This window comes from Galeopterus variegatus, unplaced genomic scaffold (genome assembly GCF_000696425.1).
Source record: "Galeopterus variegatus unplaced genomic scaffold, G_variegatus-3.0.2 Scaffold684, whole genome shotgun sequence".
NCBI classification, from domain to species: Eukaryota; Metazoa; Chordata; class Mammalia; order Dermoptera; family Cynocephalidae; genus Galeopterus; species Galeopterus variegatus.
Genome location: NW_007726795.1, coordinates 77,548 through 88,332, shown reverse-complemented (window position 1 = coordinate 88,332; position 10,785 = coordinate 77,548).

Here is a 10,785-nt window from a genome sequence, read left to right as displayed (position 1 = left end):
GCGCCCCCTGGTGGCCACAAAGAACCCCGGCGCCGGCGGCCGGAGGAGCTGGAAAGGGGCGGAGCCTAAGTCGCGGTACCGAGGCGGGAAGTTAGAGATAGGTGGTCTCAAAGCCAGCCTGGGGAAGGGGAGACACGATGAGGGCCACAGAAGGGCAGGGACGCGGGACGTCTGGGGATGGTTCTTGCTCTGCGGCGGTCCGACGGACCCACGGTGTTGCTAGGGCCAAGTCATGCGCCCCTCTTCCTCGGGCCTTCATTTCTCCACCCGGCCAGACAGCGGGAGGCAGACGGGAGAGATTGAGGCAAGGGTCCCAGAGAGGCAGGGAGAGGGGCTGGGGGCACGAAGCTTGATGTATGACACATGGACACAGTTCTTCAGTAGGGCAGAGAGGCTGGGTTACTTCCCTCAGCTGTGAAATGGCTATGATATAAAACCAGCACTGCCTCAACCCCAACAAATAATCTCTAATGCCTACTGGAATGTGAAAATTCACCACCGTCCTAAAACTTGTCCTTTTCTCCAAGGGTTAGTGCTGCTGAGAACTGGCTCAGTCTGAAACAGCCTTTTAAAGATTGTACCCTGATAAAAGGGCAAAGGCCAGATGGCACTCTTTTCCCCCCAATATTTTATCATGAAGAATTTCAAATATACAGTAAAATGCAAAGAATTTTACAGTGACCACTCCTGTAACTAATGTGGTATGGCCAAGATGCTCCAGAAGAAGAGTAAGATGGGAGAATTAGGCAGTCTGATATCAATCTAAAGACAGACTGAAGAGGCATGAAACAGGCCAGAAACCTCCCAGACATATAATATGGTATATGTCGAGCAAGCATCGCATTTTTTTTTGGGGGGGGGGGATGAGGAAGTATGATGGATTACTTGATAAATCATGATAAGAAATAGGGTGAAACATTAGGAAAAGAAATGGAATTGGACCCCCATGGCACATCATTTACAAAAAAATCAATTCCATGTGGATTAAAGACCTAAATATGAAAAGTGAAACTTTAGAAACCAGGTGGCTTGTTCATATATTATTTTTACATATTCTTTTACTTGGCATGAAGTGTTTATATATGTACAAGTTTTATTTATCACAGCACATACTCCTCCTATGTTACATAACTGGAAACCACCCCCACAGTTGAATATTAATTAGATTGCATGAATATGTATTAGATGGCAAAACTATAAAAGTGGAATCTTGGTAGAAGCTGGGGCTGTTGCTCACTCTCTTGGAGTCAGCCTGCGCTTTGCCTGAGATGAGTATTTATTTTTGTGTCAAACTTGCCTTTAGCAGGCCGTGCTCACTCTAGAGCCAGCCTGCACTTTGTCTGTGAAAGTGTATTTCTGACTTTTGTATTATACTTGGTGTGGACCCTGCTCAGTCTCTGAATCTAGACCACACTTTCTCTGTAAAGTCTGTACTTCCTATCCATTACATTAAACCTGTTTTCACTTTCAAAAAAAAAAAAAAGTGAAACTTTAAATATTTTCTAGGAAGAAACAGAATATCTGATTACCTCAATGTCAAGAGAGATTTCTTAGGACATAAAAGCAGATTGTAAAGGAAAAGATTGAAAAATGTATGCACAATAAAATGAAAAACTTCTGTTAATGAAAACATCATAATATGCCAGTACACAATGGTAAAGAATGGTATTTTTTGTTTGTTTTTTGTTTTTTAAAAAGATGACCCGTAAGAGATCTTAACCCTTGACTTGGTGTTGTCAGCACCACGCTCAGCCAGTGAGCAAACCGGCCATCCCTATATAGGGATTCGAACCCGCGGCCTTGGTGTTATCAGCACCACACTCTCCTAAGTGAGCCACGGGCCGGCCCTAAGAATGTTGTCTTTTATTTTATTTTATTTTATTTTATTTCCTTTTTTTTGTCTTTTTTCGTGTCCGGCAACGGATCGCAACCCTCAGAATGTTGTCTTTTAAACACCTCCTTATGGAGTTCCCTGCTTGTATATGATTCCATTCATATGAAATATCCAGAATAGGCAAATCTTTAGAGATGGAAAGCAGATTGGCTGGGGGGAGGGCGAGTGACTGCTTAATGGGTATCAGGTTTCATTTTTGGGTGATAAAGATGTTTGGAACTAGATAAAGTGATGTACTAAATGTCACTGAATTTTCCTCTTTAAAATAGTTAAATAATATAATGGTTATGTACTGTGAATATCACCTCAATTAAAAGAGAACCTGCCTTTACAAGATGGCGCTGAAGGTGAAGAAGGAAGCTCCCCTCCCTGCCAAAGCCAAAGCCAAGGCTATGAAGGCCAAGAAGGCAGTGCTGAAAGGCGTCCAAAGCCACACAGAAAAGATCTGCACATCACCCACCTTCTGGCAGCCCAAAACACTGCGGCTCCAGAGGCAACACAAATATCCTCAGAAGAGCGCCCACAGGGGCCGGCCCGTGGCTCACTCGGGAGAGTGTGGTGCTGACAACACCAAGGCCCCAGGTTCGGATCCCATATAGGGATGGCCGGTTTGCTCACTGGGAGAGCGTGGTGCTGACAACACCAAGCCAAGGGTTAAGATCCCCTTACCGGTCATCTTTTAAAAAAAAAAAAGAAGAGCGCCCACAGGAGAAACAAGCTTGACCACCATGCCATTGTCAAGTTCCCCTGAGCACTGAGTCTGCCATGAAGAAAATAGAAGACAACAACCCACTTGTGTTCATTGTGGATGTCAAGGCCAATAAGCACCAGATCAAACAGGCTGCGAAGAAGCTCTGACATTGATGTGGCCAAGGTCCACACCCTGATCAGGCCAAGGTCCACACCCTGATCAGGCCTGATGGTGAGAAGAAGGTATGTGTTTGACTGACTCCTAATTATGATGCTTTGGATGTTGCGAACAAAATTAGGATCATCTAAACTAAGTCCAGATGGTTAATTCCAAATATACAATTTTTTTCACCATTAAAAAAGAGAGAGAGAGAGAGAGAACCCAACATGCAGCATTGAAAATATATATAGTATTTTTTCAATCCTGCATTTTGGGTTCTCTCTCTTTCTTTCTTTCTTTTTTTTTTTTTTTTTTGGTGACAGCTGGCCAGAGGACTGACTATATATTTTAGGGATGCATTCATATGTAAGAAAACTATAAAGAAAATCGAGGGAGTGAGAAAACAAAGTTCAGCTCACCAGAGTGGGATGTAATTGGGGAGGGATTCTATGGTATTGGTGACGTTGTGCTTTTAAGGCATATGCATGTTAGTTATATCATTCTTTATTCTTTGTACATGTTACTAGCATTCTTTTACATGTTTGAAATCACTCTTCCTAAGTTGCAAAATGCACTGTGGCAGATCCTTGGTGCCCGTGGACAGTCTTGCTTCTCCAATTCTGTAAATGTCCCAGCTCATCTGTCAACCCAATGACAGGGTTGCAAAGACACACCCTGTAATCAACCAGAATGTTGGCTCCACAGTCTGTCTATCCCTGTTGCCACCCCGCCCACCTAGGCAGGGGGCCCTTGCTGCCCATCCAACACACATACACCAACCAGACGCAGATCCTTGCTCACACTTGTTGCCCCCAGAACACATTTCTGCTTCCCCACAAATATTCATATCCTAGCCTTCCATCAGTGGCAGCCAGAGCTCCCCTGCAAATATGGTGGGTAGCCAGAGTTCCCCTGTGGTCTGTCCTCATGGGGTAACCCTTGGTTATCCCAGAAAAGATGAGAGATTGAGGGTGTGGTCTCAATGTGGGCAGGTGTAACCCAGCCCAGCCAGGGGTCTTCTGCTGTGTGGGGTGGGATGCAGGGGAGGAAGGCGAGGGGGTGGATGATGGATCGTCACAGACTGAAGCCGCCCAGGAGTGGAGTGTAAATCCAGGAAGTGAGGCAGCCAAGGACAAAAGATTGTTTGCAGGCCGGCCCGTGGCTCACTCGGTAGAGTGTGGTGCTGATAACACCAAGGCCACGGGTTCGGATCCAATATAGGGATGGCCGGTTTGCTCACTGGCTGAGAGTGGTGCTGACAACACCAAGCCAAGGGTTGAGATCCCCTTACCAGTCACAACACCAAGCCAAGGGTTGAGATCCCCTTACCAGTCACAACACCAAGCCAAGGGTTGAGATCCCCTTACCAGTCACAACACCAAGCCAAGGGTTGAGATCCCCTTACCAGTCACAACACCAAGCCAAGGGTTGAGATCCCCTTACCAGTCACAACACCAAGCCAAGGGTTGAGATCCCCTTACCAGTCATCTTTTAAAAAAAAAAAAAAAAAGATTGTTTGCAAGGAGATGAGTGGAGGCCCTGTTGGGGAGTAGAGCATCTGAGGAGAAGGGGACTGGTAGACCCCAAAAGGAATATCCCAGCTGGGAGAGGAGCGAGCCACCCTGCTCCCAGAGATGGACAGACAGGACACTCAACTCTGCAGGCCCCCTCCAAAGGAGCCAAGTCCACAGATCTCAGCTTGCTTGGCTTCTGGGACAGGGTGGAGAACAAGTGGGGATGGGGCTGTCACTCTCTCGCCATGTGCTTCGGGGCAAGCCACTTCTCCAATTGTAAAATGGGAGCTTGGACTAAACAACTTGGGAGGTCCTTTCATCAGATGTGCTGTGATTCCAAGTAGGTGGTTTCTTGGAATACAAGATTTCCTGGCCTGGGGCTGGGCTGTGACCTGTATGGAGGAGGCCCCGATTCCTCTGTCTCTCCTCAACCTCTAAAGTTGCTAGGGACCTAGGAAGAAATGAAGCTGCTAAGGAAAGTGTAAGGCATGAAATGTGTTACCTCAACCATGAATGGGGGTAGGGCGGTGAAATGTTTTAGAATTGGTACCAGGAATGGGGTGCATGGTAAGGCCAGTGAATTCCATGAGTGTGAGTGCTTCCCTGCTCTTCCTTTGCTGTGAAATAAGTTCTTTGATCAGACACCAGGCTGTGCAGATGCCATAAAAATGGATGAGTCATTCCATGAGTCCACGGATGGTGGTGCTGGCAGAAAGATGAAGTGGGGGGAAAGCAAATCCACACCCAGAATATGTTTCTGTTCCAGTGAGCATGAACCTGTGCCCCTCCGTTGAGGAAGAAGGCCAATGTAATCAAGCTGCCACCAGGTGGCAGGCTGGTCCCTGGGGAATGGGGCCATGTTGGGGCCCAGTGTTGGTCTCTGTTGTTTTGAACAAAAAAGGGCCTGGAGGAAGGCAATGCCTACCTCACAAGAACACACCACCACCAGGGGCTTCAGACCCAGTGGAACAAGAGAGGGCTAGGCTGCGGGACTGGAGGGTGGTTTTAGAATTCAGAGGTCCCTGAGATTCCTTCATCTTATAGGCATGAGCCCCAGGACATAAAACAAATTGTCTCAGAAAATCTTAAACTGTCCCTAGTTCCACTGCCACCTCCCTGCACTCACCCAGACACCCAGAGAGGGTTGACAACTCACCTAAGATCACACAGGGCAGATGCAGAGTAGCAGCAATGTGACTGTGGTATGGGGAGAGGAGGGACTGGAAAGGAGAGGGGGCCTGCTCCTTCTCTGGGTCCAGCCCTCAGAGGTCAGGGTGAATGTTGGGTCATGCCCACAAATGGATGTCAAGGACCTACTGGGTTCCAGGCACCGGGTATGGAGCAGTGACCATGGAGCAATGGCTCCCGCCCTCGAGAACAGCAAACCATAACCACAGACACAAGCAAGATCATTTCAGGCCACAGTCTGTTCCACATGAAGGAGATAAAATAGCATTAGAGAGGGGCTGGGGGCTGGGGGCTGCTTCAGCCTCAGTACCAGGGGCACGAAGGCCTCTCTGAGAAGTGGTATATAGGTTGACACCTGAATGGCAAGAATAGAGGGAGGAAACAGGAAGTGCAAGTAAAAACAGCCAATAAATTCACCATGGTCAAGGCACTGTTCAAGGTCCTTGTTATGAATTAGCTCATTTAATCTCATCACAGCATGAGGTAGTAAGGTTATCATTGCCATTTTATGGATGTGAAACTGAGGCATAGAGATCAAGTAACTTTGCTGGGTGATAGAACCAGGACCTGACCCCAAGCAGTCTGGCTCCAGAGCCATGGGCTCACTCCTATGCCAACCTGCTTCTTAAGGTCACTGGCATGGAATGAACTAGCTGGGTGTAGAATCTGGATGCTATCTTAGATGCAGGGGTGGGGGCAGAAATGGCAACCCACCCTTCCTAAGAGAAGTCTCCAGGCTTGTGCAGCTAGTGCCAGAGCCACAGCGGGGTCTCCAGCCACCTCCCGCCCTCCCTTCCCCTCTGGGGGAGTCCTAAGGCCCCAGATCCCTGCCCCCAACCTCTCAGTTCACAGCTAACTGGGCCACCTCATCCTAAAGGGATTTGACTTTCCGAGACAATTGGAGACGGGTGAGAAACGGCTTAGGGATTAGACAATGATACCCAGGAAGGTAAGGGACTTAATCAGGGGGGTTCAGGTGTGGGAAGTGGGGCGGGGAGAGGATTTGCGTCTTCACAAAGCCGGGGTGGACTGCGGAAGTGAGGAGGAAGTGGGGATCCTGGGGAGGAGCTGGACGGACTCGGTTTCTCACGTTCTGTTGTGCCTTCAGAAACAACACGTAATAGTAATAACAATCCTTCACATTGGTGTGCCCAATGCTTTTCGAGCCATTATTTCACACGGAATTCTCACAGTGGCCCTGGGAAAGAGGCAAGGATTATTTTTCTCCCCAGGTCACAGCCCCCCAGAGAAGGAAGGCGACCTGAGGCAGCTGCGGCCTCACATGGCAGGGCTAGGAGGTGGGGAGGAGGCGTGAGGCAGGGCCTCTCTGCTGGCTGCTTGTGGGCACAAGGGCTTTCCAGAGAGCTCCTGCTGCCTTGGCCCCCTGGAAGTAGAGTGTCCCACAATTATTTGTTGAAGGGTTTATAAGCCCGTTCTTTCCAACTCTCAAATCACTGTACCAATCTCTGTGCCACCGTTGTCTCACTGGAACCACAAAACCTGAGGTCAGGGCACCCAGGGGACCTCTGATCTCCAGATCAACACCCTCATATTAAGTGGGGAGGCAACTCAGATCCAGAGGGTATGGGCCAGCAGCCCCGAGGAGACCCCATTCATGCTTTTATGCTGAATAGTCACTGCAGAACCTTAACTCAAGAATATGGCATAGGCTGGCTGGTTAGCTCAGTTGGTTAGAGCATGGTGTTATAACACCAAGGTCAATGCTTTGGATCCCCATACCGGCCAGCCACCAAAACAAACAAAACAAAACAAGAACATGGTATAGAGCCCAGGCTCTGGACTCGCAGCCCAGGGTTCCTTCCTGTGACCAGAGCTTCCTCCCCAAAGAATCTAAGCCCCAGGGCCGGCCCGTGGCTCACTCGGGAGAGTGCGGTGCTGATAACACCAAGGCCACGGGTTCGGATCCTATATAGGGATGACCGGTTTGCTCACTGGCTGAGCGTGGTGCTGACAACACCAAGCCAAGAGTTGACATCCCCTTACCGGTCATCTTTTTTAAAAAAAAAAAAAAGAATCTAAGCCCCAGAACCCTAACTCCCAAAACTAGTACTGTTAACCCCATGCTCCTCCTTGATCTCTGCACTCTAGCGGCCCTCTTTGTTCACGTTTTCCATGCCTCCTCCTCAAGCAAGGTATGCTCAGAACAACACACCTGTCACAGAAGGTTCTACCTCCAGCCTGCCTGATGTGGGAGGCTGGGTTCTTCCTGTTGGGCCAGGCTGTTCCCCGATAGTCGCCACTACAATACAAAGTACTGTAGTCCATGTCAAGATCAGCAGAGAAGGGCTTCTGGTTGGCAGAGGTCACATTGCATTGGGTAGATCACAGAGAGGTTCCTGGAAACAACGTTTGATGGAGGCCTTAAAGGCCGGAGAGGATCTGGCAGGAAGAAACAGGAGAGAGCAGCAACTCTGACAGAGGCAGGAGGGCAGAGGTGTGTCTGAGGGACAGCAGGGAGCATCTCAGACTGAAACAAAAGTGTGTGGAGGGGGTGAGTGGCAGCCCAGTCCACAAGGGATGCTGGGATGAGAGGGGATAGACCTTAAATGCAAGTCAGTGGGACTGGGCTGACTCCTGAAGGAACAGGGGAGCCATTGTAGATTCTTGAGCAGGAGTGCAACATACCTAGCAGGGAGGAAGAATTGTGAGGCAGGGGTCGGGGATAGAGAAAAAGTGGGGGTGGGAAGGAAGGACTCTCTTTCAGTAAACAGCTCGGAGGAATTTGCGAGGCTATTTATCTAGGATTTATATTATCAGATTAACTAGCTGTTTCACAGTGGCTGGAGACAGGTAAGTCTCAGTGGAGGAAGAAGGGGAAGGAGGCAGCCACAGAACCTGGGAGGGGCAGACGCGGGAGAGTTTCTTACTTAGACTCTTGGGTAATTCCAGATGGAGGGAGGGGGTTTTTCCCGCTGGGCGAATGTGTTCTTTGTGCTTTCCTGGGCAGCCTCTGCAGCAGTCCACACCTTGTCCTGACAGCAGTTGGGAGACTTTGGCCTAGAAACCAGAGACTTGGGTTCAAGTCCCAACTCTGCATATGCTTGCATGTGACTGCCTCTTTCCCTCAGGTTCCTCAATAAATCACCTGACCCGCCTACCTTACAGTATTGTCCTGCCCTTAAGTGAGAAGCTAGATCTGAAAGTGCCTTGTAAATTGTGAAGTGCTGGACCAACATAAGGGGCTGTTCTATTTTCCTTTGAGTAGGCTCTACCCTATAAAGAACATCCTGCCCCTGGAAAGGTCTTAAATAAAGATCTTAGCCATATATCCAATATGGAAGGCAGTCATGCCCTGCCCCAAGCCAGAAGCCAATGAGTCTTTAACTAGGGCAGGACTGCTGGGACAGCCTGAAAACTCTTTGCAGAGGTGGGGGCTGGGGGCCTTCCAGTCACAGGACCGGACCCTCGACTGTCACTCTGTACCCAGCAGCCACAGACTCCTGGGCCTAGCTCTGCATTTATTTCAGGCAGCAAAGGCAGAGCATGACTGAGTACATTCCATATGCCGGGCACTGGGCACTCCATCTCTGTCATATCACTAATGATCTGGGGCAAGCCATGCCGTCTTTGGGCCTCAGTTTCCCCAGCTGTTAAATGAGGTGAGCTGCATGATCCCTGAATGATCTATGTTTATCTTTCCCTCCAAGGGCTCTCCCAGCACCTGGATCTGTATTGGAGCATTTCTTGCATTCATTTGTTCAGCATACATTTATTAACAATCCCTTTCTGCAGGAGGCTGTGCTGGAGGCAGTGGGCTTGTGAGTATTTAGAAGTGAATAAAATAGGGCCCTGATCTCAAAGATCTCATAGGCTGGTAGGGCTGATGCTACTAAGCAGGGCCACATCAAGGCTCTGAGGGTCCTCCCTGCCTACTCCTTCTCTCTCTACCTCTCTGGTTGTAGCCACACTTCCCACCAACCACCAAAACTTTGCTCGTGCCAAAGTGTTGCTCATTCCTGACAACACAGAGAATGAATGAGCCTCCCTTCCATGTCTCTTCCACACCACATGTTAAGGCCCAGACCAAATGCCACTTCCCCCTTGAAGCCTTCTCGGATTCTTCCAACTCAAAGCAAATTCTTCCCCTTTTAAGCTCTCAGATGCTTGCTGCCTCTCCTTGGGACATTTATCTTGGTCTTGTATTCTACCTGACAGTGCCCATTTCTTATCTTTGGAAGGGCAGGCTGGTGTTGGATGCATTTCTAGGTCCCAGAACAGTGCCTATGGCCTGGCTCACAGGAGAAAGAATGGCTCAAGGTGCTACCATGGAGGGAGAATTAAAGTGGCAGGGGACGCAGGCAGAAGGGAAAGGCTGTTAAGCTCCGAAAAGAGGAAATGGCTTCACTGAAGGGACAGAGACTGGGGTCTGGACAGTCAGGTGGCACAGACTGGAGAGGAGGCTGCTGGGCTGTATCTGCTGGAGCATCCATCCTGTAAGTCAGACTTGCAGCTACATGGGAACCCACAGCTCTGGCCCCTGGGCAAGAGCCGGGGAAGCAGATAAACTGAGAGCAGGCCTGCTTTCACTGGGCCATTGCTTTCACAGTGGTTTCCTCCATGTCTACCCTCCATCCACACCCAGAGGCTGAAGCCTAGCCAGGCAGGCAGCAAAGGGGGGCTGCGCAGGAGACTCGGAAGTGGTTACAAGATGTGACCCCTGTTCTAGGCTCTGCACTAAGTGAATTATGTATTAGCTCACTTTAGCTTCTTGCTGACTTGAAGTCCAGATTTCACCCGCATTTGGAGAATGAAGAAGCTGGGATTCAGGGAGGGGAAGTGGTTTGCTGAAGTCTCATAGAAAGAAGTGGAGGATGGATGTGGGATTCAAACTGAAGTCTTCTGATTTCCAGAGAGGAAGCACTCCTCCACGTAGCGAGGTGTAAGCACGTAGGCATAGCTCTTGGAGAGCAGGGAAGGTGAGAGGCACAGGACAGGCCCTGGGTGGAGAGAGAGGGGTCTGTGTTTCCTTGCCCCTCAGCCTGGAGCCCTGTTCTTCACCCTGCCTTCTCCCCAGGTGGAGGTGAAAGGCTGTCAACACTGAAAGGCCCGGAGCTGGGGCTAGCAGCAGTCATCATAAACGGATGGCAGGACAAGAAGGAGGAAGGCAGGGCCCCAAAGAGGAATGGTCAATACCACAGTTCCCAGGGACAGTGTGATGGCTAGGTTAAGGGACATCACAACACACAGCGGCACCAGGCAAGCTCTCTACCGTCTTTGGAGGAGGGGAGAGGTCCTGCACTAAGGGGTCCTGATCTTAGAAGAGCTCTGCACCTTTCAATATCTTCGGTGTTCACATGGGAAACAGGTCCAGAGAGCTC